General features: G+C 36.9%; 1 pseudogene; it reads left to right on the plus strand.

Annotated features, from left to right (window-relative positions):
- The first annotated feature begins 17,628 nt into the window (after positions 1–17,628).
- Positions 17,629–19,221, plus strand: LOC149817208 (uncharacterized; annotated as a pseudogene).
- Positions 19,222–19,437: the final 216 nt, after the last annotated feature.

Genomic DNA, 19,437 nt, shown 5'->3' on the forward strand with positions numbered 1-19,437 from the left:
GGCTTAGTGCATCTTCATAAGAGTCATCAGTGACAGCAGGTGCCAACAACTGTTCATCTCCTTCCCTTTCACCTTCACTAGCAGTTTCATACCCCTAAACTTCTTTACTTGGTTCCTCCGCAACCAAGTAATTACCTTTAGCTTTATATTTTCCAACAGGATCATCTTTTCCGTCAGAAACAGGTTCTATAGGAACCATATATCCTTCTCCTCACTCAATCTCAATGAAAAAGGAAAAGCAACGAAACAAGAAGCTGTATATAAATCCAAGCAATGGATGCCCTTAGGTGAAAAAAAAACATCAAAAAAAGATTAGCTTCCCCCAGAAAAAAAGAATTAGATCAAAATAACCCAAACTCTATCTAGTGCATATGTGATTATACCTTGAACCTGAAAAGAAAAAATATAGTAATGCCAAAATTTTCCGTGTAACAGTGTTTCAATGATGACAGAAAGAGCCTATGGCTCATACGCAGAAAGGAGAAAAAAGAAATACTAAAGAACGCAAATGCAATGTTTGCATGAATGATGGAATTCCTAGTCTAAGGAGAGAAAGAATGGGAACCTTGTAAATGCTGAATAATGCTGAGATCTTTATAAGATACTCAAGGACATCATGTTTTGGTGATCTCAGGAAGATTTTTCTTCTAGGCTGGAAGCGTCTGAAATTGGAATACCTTGGGAGTGTTATTCCCTTAGAACTTAGAAGAGGTTGTTGTCGCTTAGAATATTGTCTGCCTAATCTTAGTTTGACGGGATCAACTTCTTTGTTTGTCTGATGCTTCTAGGGTAGTATCTCCTTACTTTCATTATCAGACAAATGGGAATTCAATTACTCCAGATTTTGATGTCGTGTCAACATTTTCCCCCTCCTCTGGGGTAATTTCTATGGTCTGAACATGTGATTTCAGGTCCTAATCGCCAAACTCCTCAGTTAGAGGATGCCAAAACCTACACATTAAAATCTCCAAACAATACAAAAGGATACTTCGACTATTGATGAGTTGAAAAAATGTCAAAACCCCCAAGAAGTACCTCAACACTATTAAAATATGGAAAGAAGTTAAAAAAAAAAGAAACACCATTCATTGCCTTAAATCTAAACAGAATTGTAGAACATAGCTAAGAAAGAAAAAAAAAAGTTCACATTCCTTTCTATGGCTATTATCTCATACAATAATTGTATTTTCTACAGAATAAGTACACCAATATACCAAAAACGCAGAAACCATAAACTTGAGCTTAGAACTATCCAATAAATCACGATGATACATAATTCAACAGATATTCAGTAGAGATCTTCATTAGAGTATGATTCTGAAGCAATCAGCACGCGGAAACAAAGGAACCATCACATTGTTAGAAAGAAAATGGAAATCAGGCGCTCACTTTCTAATGAACCAAATCTTTCTCATTTGCATGAATTCTTCAGAATAGTGCTAATGTCAAACAAACACAGAAACACCACCAACTTCGAAGAGGAATCTAGAGTTTCTGATCCATTCTCGAAACTCCATGAAGCCCATAAGGAAAAACAGCCAATCAAACTCATTTTTTGAAGCAGAGAACACTGGTGATGCCCAAATGGAAAAAATATATATACCAAAAAAGAAAAACAGCTCTCCGGAAACGAAAAAAAGAGGGAATTGTATTAACAATAAACCCAAACAAGAAAGAAAAGAAAATCTCCCCGGAAACAGAAATAATAAAAGAAATGGAAAAAAATATTAAAAAAAAAGAGGCGAATGAAAGAAAGGTACCTCAGAAGAAGGTGATGGAAGAGAACCTTCTGAACTTCCCTGTTTCTCGGAAGGGAAAGCGTTTTATCGAGTGCTAAGAGGGGTGTCAACGGGTCGGGTCTGGTTCGAAAGCCAGATAGGTCCGAAACCGGAACTGACTTTGAGGTGCTGGTTCGGGTTTGCACTCAGGTCCGAACCACCATAGGAAAAACCAGACTCGGGTTCTATAAGGATTAAATAAACCAGACTCAGTTCAAATAACGTTTTTATCTTTTTTACATTGAAAATTTGTGGATGTTGATTAGAACTTGGGTTGGACCCCAATTTGGTATTAAATTTTGCAAACCATGCCTGCTATATATACTAATTGGACTCTTTGGGTTTGACCCTGATTATAATCGGGCATCCTTTTTATATCACCAAACCCTAACCTATAGGGTTCAAAGAGGACACCCAACCCATTGACAGTCCTGGACTTGGGGGGTGGAGGCAATGGTTACTTGGATGAACCAATTATATCATCTGACATAAGATGGGATCCATCCTATGTTCGTCCAAATCAACAGCTGCGATTTGTCCACATTCTCACTTGGATGTGGACTAATTCTAACTGTCCATACGCATCCATTGTACGGCAAGAATCAATATAGATCATCTAGCATCAAAAGATCTTTTGGTTATTTGGGGGTGGTGGGTTTATTGCATGGAGACTTGGGTTTTAGTACCGAGAGGAATAAGTTGTAAAACCTGAAATTTTTTGGTAATTAATGAAATAAAATTCTTTAAAATAAATATGATAATAGGATAGGGACTTGATCCAAATAGATCTTGAACTTGAACCGGATCAAATGGATCCAGTATTTGGATTCGAATATGGCAATTGGATTCAGATTCCAGAAAGACTCGAAAATCTAACCCGATTGCAATTGGATTCCTATGGATCCAAACATCTTGTGATCCTTATTCGAGATCCGAAAAGCAATAAATGAAAAGTCGTAGGTATGTAAGAGGAGTCAGAAGAACCCAATTAGAAACGAGAAATCTGCCAAGAAGAGAAACGTCAAACAAAGGCTTATATAAATTAATTCCGCCAAAATAAGCAATGAAAGAGTGTGTGGTGTAGTGGTGAGGCTTGTTACCTCTTTGGGTTTGATGCATGATCAGAACCTACTGCGCACACTTGTGTTATGGTAAAACATGTTTTTTTTTTACAAAGAAACCGAAATAAGTCTAGACAGGTTTAAAGAAAATTAATTTCACACTAGTAGAAATGAAATGTGAATTGGTGCGGTGGTGGGGTTTGTTGCCCCTTTAAAAATTGACCTTGGTTCAAAACCCCCTAATGCACATAGCTTTTTGTACTATGTCATTTTGAACCTTTTTCAGAAAAAGGAGAAAACGTGGGACTTAGCCAATTCAAAGAGCAAGTGGTAACGTGGAAAGTTTGCTGAAAAGTTTAAGAGCTAAAGATTTTTTTCTCTTTTTCACGTTTTTAGGGGAGCCATCACCACAAGAGCAGAACAGGTACCACAAATGGAAAAAAAAAGGTGGTTGAAAAATCAAATGTTCAATTAAGAAGGAGGGGCAGAATGGGAATTGAGTTGGAATTTTAGAAAATAGGAGAAATCATGTAAGTGGGACGGTTTTTTCAAAAAGTTTTGAAAACCTAACTAAATGGAGTTAAAATAGGGGAGGAGCCTTGTTAGAAAATCGTGAACCACGATTTACTCCCTCATCCTCTCTTCTCTCTCTGTCTCTCTCTCTCTCTAAGCCCTCCAAAGCTTCCATTTTTGCTTGTTGAGTCATCTCCTCACCTTACGTGGGGTTTCAACCGAGAAGGAAGGAAGCAATACCATTTTTGGGACACGGTTCTTCAAATTGAGGTAAGGAGCAATATATTCTTTATGTGTGTGTGATGTGCTCTGTAGTACATGTACATTGCATACTTTTCGCAAACCTGTATGAAACCATACCTATACAGCCATGGGTCTTAGCCATGGCTGACGAAGGTTGCTTTCAAACCTTGTATGCGAATATGCTTGGGTCTAACGACTCGTTATAAATTAGTTTAGGTAGATCCATGTGTTGAGATAAAGGCATAGGTTCAGATCATAGATCTGCATATTCCTAATATTTTGAACTATTGGGGCAAGAGGTCAGTCCAAATGCAAGTTGGGTCTATATCAGATTTGTTTGATGTGAATGGTAAGATGAATTATTGGCCAATGTGGCTGCATTCAAGCTTATGCTTCATTTCTTATATTTTCATTTATGTTGTTCCACATGGATACAGTAAAACTGCTAGCTTGGAAGCTTTCAATCTAACTAGTATATGGTGTCTGCACGTAGGTATTAGTCATGTTGAATTGCAATTTAGGTTATATTGGATGCAAGATATGATCACTTACATGTTAATAGTTCACAATCCTGTGTTTGATAAAATTACTACTTAAGTGAAGGAGAAGTGTATGGATATATACATATACGTTTCTTGTTTTACAATATTCTTAATATCGATCTGGTCATTATTCAAATAAAACGCATAATTGTATACAGAGAATAAAAGCATTGAGTTCATATGTTATAGTTATTGATACTGTTGTGTTGTTTTAGAAACCTTGTTTACGGTATCATCAGGTGTTTATCATTCATGCAATATGCATTTAGTGGTTCTGTTTAACGTGAACTTGCACACACGTATGCACCTAGATTGAGAATCCAATATATATATATATATATATATAATAATAATAATAATAATAATAATTTATGGACCAGCCTTGCAGGTCGGTTTGGCTCAGTTGGTTTTGGGTAGCTATCCAACCCGAGTTCAGTTTGTGCGGCTAGGTGCACTACACCATTGTATGTTACCCTTAATTCCACTGACAGCCCTGTGCCCTACTGGGCAGGGCCAGCTGGGGGCTAACTAACCCAATAGTGGACTGCCTTACCATTGGGGCAGCCTGTGAGCATCACTGTGAGTAGGGATGCTGCACATCAGACTCAAGGAGTCTGCCTAACCCCAACCGGTATATATATATATATATATATATATATATATATATATATATATATATATATATATATATATATATATATATATATATATATATAATGTTCTATATGATAAAACATTTTTGAAAAAAAAATTGGTCGGTTGCACGATGGATACTTGAAATTGCAAAGGCCCAATTATATACCTATTTTTGTTCCATTCAATAGTCCTAAAAAAGAGAGAAATTTGATGGCTTGATCATCATTTTATGAAAACAATGCACGTAGACACGCTTTTGCAAAGGTTGCATATTTTATCATCAGTTTCCAAAATCAAGGCTTATCACTTTCCCAAGTTTTGTAAAATAGATTAACAATTGTAATTATTACTTTGTTTAAAAGTAAAGTATGCCTCATTTTTACTAGATACAGATTTTTTAATGATTTGCAATATTGTGGCTGACCGCCACTGTGTACAGCTGAATATTTTGCATTCTGCTGGGCATAATTGGATGAGTCACATTGACCCTAGCTGCGGTTTGGTGTGGTCTTCACTGACGTAGTTGCAAGGCTGTTAGAAGTTTGTCTATGCCCAGTTGTGGCTGCAGTGGATTGGCAACATAGCAATGACTTGTCACAAGCAGACCTCAATCTAAACAGAATAAATAATATATATATATAAATATATAATAAAATATTTTAAGAGACAAAAGGTTCAATATGATCTTATAAATGATAAATGCTTGAATTTGCAAAACCTGAATTGTGTACTTATTCTTGTTCTATTTGTCTATCTAAAGAAAATTAGAAATTTGTATGGTTCTGGTCGCGCAAACACACTTTTGCAAAAGTTGCACATTTTACTATTTGTTCCCAAAATAAATGTCTATCTCATTCCTGAGTTTGTGAAATATAGAAAATGACAATTGTACTTGTTGCTTCCCCCGCAAATAAAATATGTATTTCATTGAAGATTCACTAATACACACATACTCAGAGCAGGCCTGAAACTCACTAATATACACATACATTGGTTATGGGAAACTCACCCTAGTGCATGTGTGTAAAAAGCATAATGAATTTTTATTATTTACTCATGAAGAGAATATTATGTGTTGATGAATGTGGCCAATGAATGAGATATCAATGACATATTTATGTTGCACATAGTTTTGTATATGGTTGACACATGAATGTTACGACCCATGTTCAAAGCATGAACCACCTGTTGTTAAATGCATATTTTTGTTATAATGACACAATTAAGAAAAACTATAAGGGACATGATGGTATAAGATTGAAACTGAGCATGCAGAACCCTTGTGGTGTCATAGGGGCACTTATGATGCTAATTGATTCACATATAAATTGAATTATGATTGCATGCAAATGTTATGACAGATTTTGTGGCGATTGATATATGCTTGTTCTGCCAAAAAATTGTCTAATAAAGGACATTTGACATGTCATGATCATGTGAAAGCTCAAAACTGAGCTTGGGGTTTCGCAGGACCATTGTAGTGCCATATGAGCACTTATGAAAAGTCATACTTGAGACTTGTCATGTGGGTGCATGAACGGTGGGGTACGAAACGTACACCCTAGCTCCTAAATGAAAATTTTAAAATATTGTAAGTATAAGTAATCGGCTCAGAGTTGAGCCAAAATTTGTGAGAAAATATGTTTGGTGCCTATTGGGCATTCGATGGGTAATGTGCATACACTAAGATCATCCTGAGTGTGGGTTGAAATTTTTGGAAATCCCTTGTGGTGCAATGACTAGCACACAAAAATAAATAAGAATGAAAAATATGCACATATAACCTAACTGTGGGATACTGAGTATACCTGACAATTGTATATGTTACTGGTTTCCCAGAGTTTTGGGTACACCTGAAAGATGGTGTATGTTATCAGACCCATAACCTACCTTAAAGAGGGTAGGTAGTACAAGTTCTGTGGGACAGTTGTATTTTTGTGAGATCTAGGCGTCTCACCCGGTCCCCAGTCCTCGAAGTTTGAGGGTTAGGACTACCAGTATCACTACAACAAAGCAGTAGATTAGCGACGACCACATTCCGTCGCTAATCCGTCGCTAACATGGTTAGCGACGGATTAGCGACAACGAGGCGACAGTATGCTTACGTCGCGAATATTTCGACGCTAACTGGCGACGGAATTATTCCGTCGCCAGGTCTGTCGCTAATTGCGACGGAATAACGAGCGCTATATTCCGTCGCCAATCCGCCGGTACTAAACGGCGACCACGGCTTGGCGACGGATTTAATTTCGTCGCTATGCCGTCGCTAGATTAATATGAATAGCGACGGATGGTTCTGTCGCTATGCCGTCGCTAGATTAATATGAATAGCGACGGAATCATCCGTCGCTAATCCGTCGCAAACACGAAAAAAAATCAAAAAAAATTATTTAAAAATTAATTACCGAGAACTGTACAATTTCTATTTCCTGTACAATTTATATTTCCTGTAAATAAAAAACAAACCACACAAAAAAATTCATATAACAAGTATCTACAATAATTAATCGTTCCACCTTAAAATTAAGAAGTTTAATTATTTACAATTCAACAATTACATTTAGGAAAAATAAAAAAAATAGAACTTCTTCAACACAGTCCTCTAATCATCGCCAAGATTTTGTGCGTCTTCTTGTTCATTGTCTTTATCTGTCCCTTCAGCTCCACTACCCTGATTATCGCTAGCAGCCTACACAAGAAAAGAACAGTCAGTATTGATAAACAAAATATAATGAAATAAATTACACACTATATGTGATTCTATCATGTGCTCATGTGTGATCTAAGGCAATAAAAAAACTCTATATGTGATTCTATCATGCTCATATGTGTGCTAAGGCAGTCAAAAAATTGAATATGTGATTATAGCATGTTCATATGTGTTCTAAGGCATCTAAAAAAACTCTATATGTGATTCTACCATGCTCAGATGTGCTTTAAGGCAGGCAAAAAACTATATATGTGATTCGATCATGCTCGTATGTGTGCTAAGGCAGTAAAAAAATTGAATATGTGAATATAGCATGCTCATATGTGCTCTAAGGCAGGCAAAGCCAAAAAATTTATATGTGATTCTATCATAAATGATATATAACATGTTCATATGTGTTCTAAGGCAGTTAAAAAACTCTATATGTTATTATAGCATGCTCATATGTGTGCTAAGGCAGTCAAAAAACTGAATATGTGATTATAATATGCTCATATGTATTCTTAGGCAGTCAAAAAAATGAATATGTGATTATAGCATGCTCATATATGTTCTAATGCAATCAAAAAAACTTTATATGTGATTCTATCATGCTCATATGTGCTCTAAGGCAGACAAAAAGTTATATATATATATATATATATATATATATATATATATATATATGTGATTCTATCATGCTCATATGTGTGCTAAGGCAGTCAAAAAATTGAATATGTGATTATAGCATGTTCATATGTGTTCTAAGGCATATAAAAAAACTCTATATGTGATTCTACCATGCTCAGATGTGCTTTAAGGCAGGCAAAAAACTATATATGTGATTCGATCATGCTCGTATGTGTGCTAAGGCAGTAAAAAAATTGAATATGTGAATATAGCATGCTCATATGTGCTCTAAGGCAGGCAAAGCAACTTTATATGTGATTCTATCATGCTCATATGTGTGCTAAGGCAGAAAAAAAATTGAATTTGTGATTATAGCATGTTCATATGTGTTCTAAGGCATCTAGAAAAACTCTATATGTGATTCTACCATGCTCAGATGTGCTTTAAGACAGTCAAAAAAACTATATATGTGATTATACCTGAGAGGGACCTGGAATCGAAGATCCCCTATCATGAACAGCGGCCTTGATCTCATTTCGGAGAAAGGGGGCGACGGTGTATTGGAAGTAGTTATTCAGTGATTCATTAATGATCTCGCGTACATCATCACCGGAAAGAATAGTCGGCTGCTTGGAGCTTATGTCGGCGCAAGAAGTCGGTGAGCCGTAACTGGAAGAACCAATAACTGGTGAAGTGTTCATATTACTCCCAAACCCGAACACGCGACCTTTTTTGGGTTCACCTGCTGCAGTCACCCATGCTGTAGGATCAAATGATGGATGTTGAGTAGCGTCTTCGCCATATCGCTCTACCATCTGTTGCTCATATGCCTCCTACAAAATAATGTTTAAAGTATTCATTAATAATTAATGATAACATTATGATAACTTGCATATATATTGCAATGATTATTAATAGAATTAATACATATCGTTGTCGTTCTCGCCTTCTCTGATACGAAGACTCCCGTGGTCTTCCGTTTATGTGTTTCTACAAACACATCCTTATATGGTACACTGCCTCCTTTTTCTGCTTCCTGCGAAGTTAAATGACAAAAGATTTAGTACACAAGTTTGCAACAATATTTATAAAATTAATATTATATATTGATGAGTTACCATTTTCTTTAGGTGGCTCCCAAATGTCTTAGATCCACCTGTGTGTAGATGGGCTTCAGGCATCTTCGATCGATTTTGTAAAGCCTTCGCAGAGCGATTTTTAAATGCATCTCCCGCCCACTTATCGCACATTTCATCCCAGTAATCTCTCCTGATAGTAATAAGACCATGGCCCTTCCACAGTAATGGATCATCTACTACGCCAGATGCTTTTTTTGCTGCAGTCTTCATAGTGTGCAGCATGTCTGCAAATCGATTGGCAGTCATCTTCTGCCACACCTTCCTTGCATCATTTTCTTCCACCGTAGTTGCGAAGCGATTCGAAGCCTACAAATATTTTAAGAAAGTTAGTAGACATTGCTTAAATAAATTAAATATGAAACACATTAACTATGAGGAACAACTGTATACCATGAATGAGGACCACAATCTGTCTAATACCTCCTTTGGGTACTCTTTCCATTGAGCAACTGGTTCTGGTAGATGTTGCAGAAGTGAATTCCTAATCTCCCGTACTACTTCTTGTGGCTCAAACCTCGTGCTGCACATGAATTGTTACACAGTAAATATCAATACAAAATATTTAAAAGATATGCAATAATTGAAAACAAAATACTTACGGTCGATTATCGATATACACTATTCGAATGAGGCTTCTTGTGCCAGCCTGAGAAGACCCTGTTTCCTGTGTTGGTTGTTGACTTGTGTGATCAACTGGTGTAGGTGGGTCGTGTACAGGCGCAACATCATCTGTAAAAAAATACATTAGAAATTCTCAGAATGTGCATTTGAACTAATCAAGCATCTAATTAGTTATATGATATACTTATCACAGGAGCCCGTGAAGATGAAGGTTGAGCCTGGCTACTACTGGATGAGTGACCACTATAACCTCCACGAACCATATTCTAACAAATAACATATGTCATACAATACATTCAAATAATTCACATCAAGTATTACAATGCATTCAAGTCATTCACATCAAGCATTGCAATGCATTCAAATAATTCAAATCATTGACATCAAGTATTGCACTAATTCAAATCATTCGTTAATTGCATAAATTATAATACATTCAGATAATTGAAATCATTCACATCAAGTATTACAATGCATTCGTGTCATTCACATCAAGCATTGCAATGCATTCAAATAATTCAAATCATTGACATCAAGTATTGCACTAATTCAAATCATTCGTTAATTGCATAAATTATAATACATTCAGATAATTGAAATCATTCACATCAAGTATTACAATGCATTCGAGTCATTCACATCAAGCATTGCAATGCATTCAAATAATTCAAATCATTGACATCAAGTATTGCACTAATTCAAATCATTCGTTAATTGCATAAATTATAATACATTCACATGGAAGACATAATCAAATTGAAAGTAACAACATGTAAGCATGGATACAATCACATCAAACATTGCAATACATCGAAATAATTCATATCAAACAAATGTCAAACATGTACCTGCAGCAAACACACTTCAATATCCCACTAACTACTACCATGCATAGCATGGACTCCGTACTCCAAAAATAAGAACACTTCTATTCTCATACATTAAAATCATGCTCAGCATGATCTCCGAACTCCAACAAAGCAGTCCTAGATATCAACAACTAAGTGAGTGTGTGAACAATAAAGTGTTACATTCAATAAATTAAATAACATGTGATGCGCTTGCATCACTTACTCACCACGGGTATTTACCCGATTTGCATTATTTTTGTCACTTACTTACCACGGGTGGCGGGGCACAAGCGAGTTCCGTTGAGAAATCTGCAAAAAACACTATGTTAAAATGAATATTGAAGCTAATTAGGGAAACACAAACACTTATGCAATGCAAAAAACAACTAAACTGTTGATGATATATCTAATGATGAAATGCGATGAAATAAAGTGAAAAAGAAGCATTGATGATATATTTTTTTAAACTAGCGTCTTCCCCTAAAAAAAAGGGAGAAAAATTATAAGTGCACTCCGAACCTTGTTTTTGAAGCTTGAACATCAAATTGTAGTGAGAACTCGATGAAAAAACTAAAGGCTAATTTTTCAAATTGCTCCCATGTTTTCAGTATAATTCAAAATTGCACCAATGTTACAAAACTTTTTGCCCAAAGTAGGAAAAAAAAAAGAAATCTGATTCTTTCATGCTTGATGCACACATTCATGATCATCACCAAAGTGGAAAAAAGAAGAAAAAAATTAACACAAGCATGTGGAATCTTAAGGAAGAAATGTGATTTTGATGATTCCAATAACATGTGTTTAGAATGCCTATAGGGTGCATACATTTAATGGTAACATGTACATGACCATGTATGAAGAAGAAGAAGAAGAAGAAGAGAGCCGATATTCATTTATATCAAAACTGCATTTTTTATATATATCAAAACTGCATTTTTTAAGTTATTTTTTTTAAAAAAAGTTGAAACTAGTCAATCTTAGTTTTTTGACTTAACAAAAATCATGTCATTTTCATATAGGAGCACAAAGTTATAAACAAATTAGAAATGAAAGATTTGCCTATGAGAAGTTTTCCAAAAGATTTTTTTTGCTTGTTTGTTTAGCATGAGAAAACAGAATGGAAATGAAAGATAATTTTTTTTGCTTGTGTATTTGTGCATAGAAAAACTTTCTCGTGCTACATAGAAAGCTGGTTATTCCACAATTGGAGATCATTAACAACAACTGAATAAAACAGTTGGTCGACCTGAACTTAAGACATCTTAACGAAGAATTCTCCCTCACTGATGCCAAAGGCCCAAAGTAACCAATTACTATTTATCTAGACCGATTCATTCATCTAGATAAAGGTAACAACCTAGAAGACTTTATTTGGAGAAGTTGCATCACAGTTTTCACATTTATCATTTCAGGATACATGTATCATAATTCAAGAAACAAGAATCATCATAATTTCATTTTGAAGAGAAAAATATCCCAAATTATCGTACCTTTTGGGATAAATAGAACAACAGAAAAAATACAACAGTAAAACAAACACAATATAGTTCCTAACACCCACCCACCATTACAAATCAATCATAAAGTCAGAAAGCTAAAACCAAAATCACGATAAACACTTTCAGCGTTTCAAACTAACTCAAACTTTAAAGACCAGATGCCCAAACTCCCCTTAAAGAGAACAACTAAACCTAATTAGGCAAAAAATACAGCGCCATTCATGAAAACAACCAACGACAGCGTGAAGAAGAAGAAGAAGAAGAAGAAGAAGAAGAAGAAGATTACCTGCGCGTCGTCGGGCGGTGGCGGGAGGTTGACGGGGAGCGGCAGCTGGCGAGCGGTGGACGGGGAGCGGCAGCTGGCGAGCGGTGGACGGGGAGCGGCAGCTGGCGAGCGGTGGACGGGGAGCGGCGGCTGGCGAGCGGCGGCGGCCAGACGGTGGCGAGAGCCGACGGGCGGCGGGCGGGAGCAATACAGCGAAACAGGAAAAAGAGAAAGAGGGATGGGATTAGGGATTTACGCGACATTTAGCGACGGCTTAGCGACGGAAACATTTCGTCGCTAAGCCGTCGCTAAATCAAAATACAAAAAAAGCGACAGAATATATTCTGTCGCTACGTCGTCGCTAATTAGCAACGGATTAGCGACGACAGCGTTCCCTCTCTAAATCCATCGCTAAAATGGTGTTCTTGTAATAAAAAGTAGCGACAAAAAATGCAGTCGCTAATCCGTCGCTAAGTAGCGACAGATTAGCGATAAAATTTGTTTCCACGCTAATCCGTCGCGAATTAGCGACAGATTCTATCTCTAGCTAATCTGTCGCTAATTAGCGACGGAAAAAATCCGTCGCTAATTTCCGTCGCTAATTAACAATTTTCTTGTAGTGTATATCCTAGGTGGTAGATTCAAGTCTTCTGCAGAAGTTACAGGGTGCATCCCAATTCTAGCTCTATCCACTGGGAAGTACTCTATCGATCATGAACTATCCCCTTTGGATATCCGTACGGCTAGTCATACGGGGTATTAATTTAAAAAATATAATAGACCCTCGTGTGGTCTCGATCTGCTACGATGTCGAATGCATGCATGTACCCACATGGTAATTAACAAAAAAAACATAAAAGTCAGAACACATTTGAGAGTCTTCAGTATACACAATGCTTGATGTTGCATTTGTTATAGTATGATTGTGATGCATAACTTAGTAATGCTTTCCTTTACATTCAAAATTGTTATAACATAAATGTGATTCATTCATATGATGTGTCGCTCATTAATATTTTTTTTATGTATTAAATCATGAAAGGTTTGTATTGGATGAACTGTATATTTCGAACTTGTTTGAATGTTTGACATTTCTTATATCAATGTGTTGCAGATATACTTGTACACATGACACTGAACACATTCATATTGATATTATGCTTCTTACTCAGACGGGGTGTAGTCTGACCCCATCTGAATCATTATTTTTCAGAAAACAGATAAAGATATCAGGGCAATTGCGATCGTCGCTGCGGACAGTGCTATGAGACCATATCTTCTGTGGATGTTTTGAGAAACTCTGACTTTAAATTCATTAATTATATTATTTATTACTTATAATATTTCAAGGCAAGGCTTTAATGCGCCTAATGAGATTGAATTGTGTTATCACCTGTAACCCACCCAAATTATTTGATCGAAGGATTAATAAAATATTTCTGCTATGGTTTTAGAAAAAAAAAATTATTTTAAAATTTTTGAGTTAATAATCCGGCATCTTTTTTATATCACCAAACCCTAACCTATAGGGTTCAAAGAGGACACCCAACCCATTGATAGTCCTGGCCTTGGAGGTGGAGGCAATGGTTACTTTGATGAACGAATTACATCATCTGACATATGATGCGATCCATCCTATGTTCGTCCAAATCAACAACTGTGATTTGTCTACATTCTCACTTGGATGTGGACTAATTCTAACTATCCATACGCATCCATTGTACGACAAGAATCAATATAGATCATCTAGCATCAAAGGATCTTTCGGTTATTTGGGGGTGGTGGGTTTATTGCATGGAGACTTGGGTTTTAGTAGTGAGAGGAGTAAGTTCTATGGTTCTTTACCAAGGGGCTCCGCTTGTTTGGTAGGAGCAGCTACGTCACCCTGTGTTAGGACGTTGCAGGTTCAAAACCCAATGGTATATAGGGGTCTGCCTAACCCCAGCTTACCTTTCAAAAAATAAGTTTTATAATTCTTTGGGTGTAAGTGGGATGGAACAGATTGAACCTCAATCCATGTTTGCATAAGGTGAAATCTTGTTATCTACTTTCACAAGATTTAAGGCAGAAACAAGCAAAAACGATTACAACTTTTATTTTTTTTATGTTCCAACCTTTTGAAAGTGTAGTGATTGTGATTTACAATCACAAGATCCAAGAATCACGGGGCATGGTGGTTTTGAATGACAATACCATGTGATGATTATGGTGATGCGCACTTTTTTTGCATGGATCTATCCACCAAGTGTTAGATTTGGTATTGAATGGTTGATTAGGTGTGATCACATGGCACACATTAGTATGCTGCCACACCTTATCGACCCTCCATCTTCTATTGGGACCCATTGTTGACAGCTGTATCCCATAGATGGAGGGCAGTCAAGAGTGCAGCGACACACTCAAAGTGTGCAATGTGATTGCACCTGATCCGACATCAATGTATTTACTATGTTATATACTAGAAGATTCAATTACTAAGATGAAGGATAATCAATGGCTCATAAATTGTGAGGATAACAATGACTTAGAAATGGTCCAAAACACCATGTTGGAGCTATTTTAGCACACAAAATAATAAACATGACATGGCAAGCATGATATATATATATATATATATATATATATATATATATATATATATATATATATATATATATATATATATATATATATATATATATATATATATATTGATTTTCTTAATTTTGATCTTATAAATGTGTTCTACTTGATTTTATGGGAATCGACTCTTGGATCGTCCATTTGGCATGTAAGTTTCATAAGATTTAAAAATCAATAGTCTAAAATTTTCACAAATATTCAAGGCTTAAACAATAAAAAACATGATCCAGGTAATGTTTCCTAGTCATCATGGAAAGTAACAAAACTTCTGTGACTATATTTGGGTCGTCCAGTTATCCGACCCCATATCCAACCCGTTGACAGCATCGAGTGCTTTAATATGGAGTTGAAAAAAAAATTGCTTGTTTTTGTTTTCATTTCTTTTTCTAGAAGGCTGGGGAGAGCTAATATTCCTTGGATTATCTGTGTGCTCAATAGTTTGGAAACTTCTCTTGGATTTGATGGAAAATATTCTACATAAGATAGGGCTGTGATCTTTGATGTGGTCTTTGATACGTTACCTTTTCAAATTCAAACAACTCAAAAAAGCAAAACTGGCAGATACTTGTGACTTGTTTTGAAGCATCCATGAAACAGAAATTGCCTAATGTAAGGCCTTAAAAACCGGTACATCCCTCCACCTCCTTAGCATTTTGATTGGATCCAATCTCTCTCTCTCTCTCTCTCTCTCTCTCTCTCTCTCTCTCTCTCTCGCCCTTCTGCCATGGTAATCCTCTGCACCTGCAAGATTTCCATCTGATCCTTAGCATCCCTAAAGGCTTCTCATTCCCCTTGAGTTATACACAAAGCCCACTGGCCTCTTCTCATGAAATGGCACTCAGATAAGCATTCCCCATCTCATAAAAGGATTAAAGAGGCTTAAATCCAAAGCCATAAATCAAGTTACCAGGTACCCATGTCCTACATATGAACATATCCTTATATACATAAGTGCATGCATCCTGCTTTCTATGGTTTTTCATTTCTCTAACAGACTATCCATGTGATTTGGCCACATCCATCGTTGTTTTTCTACCATGTTCTTCATTTTCTCTGTTCTTTGTAGTCCATGGCTGATGCTACCTTAGGTGACATACGTGTTCTCTCTCCTTTATTTTTCTGCTTCATTCTCTGTTCATTGGTACACTGTAAAAGGTAAATAAATATATGCATGAACATGGCTGCATGTATTTTTTTCCTTTTTTCTTTTTTCTCTTTCCTCATTCATCTACTGCTCCTCTTGAATGCACTCATTTGCTTATATGGGCGCATGCATGCAGGTGTTGCATACATACATATTCATGCAATCACTCATTTTCTTTCTTATCTTCCTGGCAATATATCAGATCCATATATGAAATATGTGCATGCTTTTCTTTTTTTTTTTGATGGAGAAGTTCTCTGCCGAAGCGGGTAATCTTCGGATGGGGTCACAGACACCCAAGCCCGAATTGAGCGCACCAATTAAAGGCACCCGCACACTCGGTGGAAATCAAACCTGGGATGAAGGGGTCAACATCTTCTCCCCAGGCCCAGAGCCACTTGGGCGACCCGAGAAGGTGTGAAATATGTGCATGTTTCCACCATTTATTATGCATGAAATGCCATTGGACCCTTCAATGGTTGGACGATGGTGTGCCTTAGGTAATGTGTGAAAGTAGCACAATGTTTGATGGATACATGAACCCAATGATGCATCATCTCTACCTGCCTTCATTTGCACCAAGGGCGTGAGCATAGTTGGGTTTCTTCCTATTGCATGGATTATTTCACAAGGAAAAAGCAACCAAGAATTGTAGATAGGGTGATGAGAATTTATGTTAAAAATCAACAACATCAACCTTGTTGTCTTGTCACGCCCACGTGGACTTTGCCTTCCTGGCTACAGGGGTGTCCGTGATTTGTCACCTGACATGGGACGTCCACGGCGAGCTTCCTTTCCCAAGGTCTGGAACTCAAAGGTTTTATCAATTGGAGGTCTGCAAATGTAAGGTCGGTGATGAAGGGGTTTTCAAAAAAAAGTGAGAACCAAAAACACAAAAACTCAAAACTTGTCACATGGGATGGGCATACCTGTTTTTTTTTTCTGAAAGAGGAGCTTGGGTTAGGCAGACCCTCACCAGTTACTATTCAACTTACCACTGGGTTTTGAACCTGCAACGTCCCACCAACAAGGAGGCGTGCACTGACAGCTCTGTGAGTCACCATATCTCCATGTTGAACCTGAATGCCATGATCCATGACACATGGATACAGCTGCAGATGCGAGGATTCAGCCTTTTTATGAAGTTTTCAATGACTAGTATATAAAGGGATACCATACGGGGACCAAAATGGAGTATCCGTGTGACATAGGTCATGATGCACATAGCTAAGAACTGATTTTCACATAAAGTTTTTAAATTAATGCACAGTATTACTTTCGTTTTTCCTGATGCAATCTTTCTCTTCATAACAAGCATACAAAATTTGATTTATAAACAAGAATTCATGGTTGTTCTCTTCCTCTAGGATTTCATTAAGAAAGACAAGGACAGCCATGCACGGAGTTGAGTACAGGAACAATGGAGAAGCAGGCAATGAGGCGACTACCTCAAACTCTGGAACCCTTTCTACTTCCAATGCCTACAAACACCGGACTGCTGACAGCCCCTTCCCTAGGGACATCTCAAGAAGTAAGAGTCGTGCTTATATAATAAAGGCCCCTACTGTTGAACGCAAACTTGAGTGCACGCTGGAGGAGCTCTGCAATGGCTGTGTCAAGAAAATCCTCATCACAAGAGACGTCATAGGAATGGATGGGTGAGCAATGGACCATCTCCATACCATAATCATCATTACCATTATCATGAATAGCTCTGTGAGTCACCATCATGTCCAAAATAATAAAAACTTCTACTGATAGTTGGTGATGTCTTGTTTGATGCTCGGTAATTCTCAAGGAAAGGACATCTTATAATTTTCCAACATATTAATAGCGATGTCATAATCTTGATTATTTGGGAAAAGCCTCGCGGCTGAAAATCTCACTATATTTATGAAAGTCTGGCTTTTCTTGGGAAAATATTGGCATGTATAAATTAAGATAGATAAATCGTATAAAAAGTATAACAAACTTTTTTGTCGGGTTAATAACATGATAAAAATGTGATATGTTCAAAACCAGTGATATTTTAAAAAATGTGTACGGCTTCAAAGATACCATGATGAAATCAAGTTGTTTTCTGTTTTTCAGAATATCAATGATATTTGTGACAGAGACAAATAGTACTGAACTTTACCAAAGCTTCAGCACTTCCGATTGTTGGCTTTTGTAATAGGGCAGACTTTAGGAAACCAATTACGAACAAATACCTAAGTAACTAAAAAGCCAAGCAAACAAACAACTGTAGAAAATGAAGAATTTGGAGTTTCTGTTTTCCTTATTTCCTTTTTTCTTTTTTTCTGTTTTTCCCAAGAGACAGGATTATTTGAAGGTTCATGCTAGTTATCAAGCATGTTTCACTTGACACACAATTTTTATGTTAGAGCTGTACTACTGTGGTATTACATAAATTTCTTGATATAGTATCTGTAAAAACTATTGATTTACCTAAACATGTGAAGATTTTGAGGATAATAATCCAACTTAATTAATTGACATACATTACTTGTATTTGGTCTCTGTTGTGGATTTTGCAGGAAGATGGTTCAAGAGCAGGAGAAGCTAAGGATTAAAGTGAAGCCTGGGTGGAAGACAGGGACCAAGATCACATTTGAAGGTTTGGGCGACGAGCGGCCTGGCGTGCTTCCAGCTGACTTAGTATTCTTGATAGCAGAGAAGCATCATCCCCTGTTCAAGAGGGATGGAAATGATCTGATCTTGATGCGTGAAGTTCCATTAGTGAAGGCTCTAACTGGTTGTGTACTCTCCATCCCTCTTCTTGGTGATGACAAGATGAGTGTGCCCTTCACTGAAATCATATATCCTGGTTATGAGAAGATAATCAAGGGCCAAGGGATGCCTGATGCAAAAGACCAGGGGAGGAGAGGAGACCTCAGAGTTCGGTTTCAAGTAACATTTCCTGCACGCTTGAGTAAGGAACAACAATGGGGCATAAGAGAACTGTTTCAAAACATGTCCATGTCATGATAAACTGCTTTTCTTGTTCATCTGTTTCATACTTTTCCTTTGTTATTTTTTCACTAAACTGAGGAAATCACACTTTGTACCATAGTATACAAGAAGACCGTCTTAAAAACGATATGCCTGTTACCAGTGCCTTCCTTTGGTGTTTGTTGAATCATTTAAGAGGGGAGTTGCTGTCTCTTGGTCCCTTTTCTTTCTCACTGTATCCTTAGAATCATG

The sequence above is a fragment of the Nuphar pumila genome, chromosome 14 (assembly GCF_984573655.1).
Source record: "Nuphar pumila chromosome 14, dmNupPumi1.hap1.1, whole genome shotgun sequence".
Lineage (NCBI taxonomy): Eukaryota > Viridiplantae > Streptophyta > Magnoliopsida > Nymphaeales > Nymphaeaceae > Nuphar > Nuphar pumila.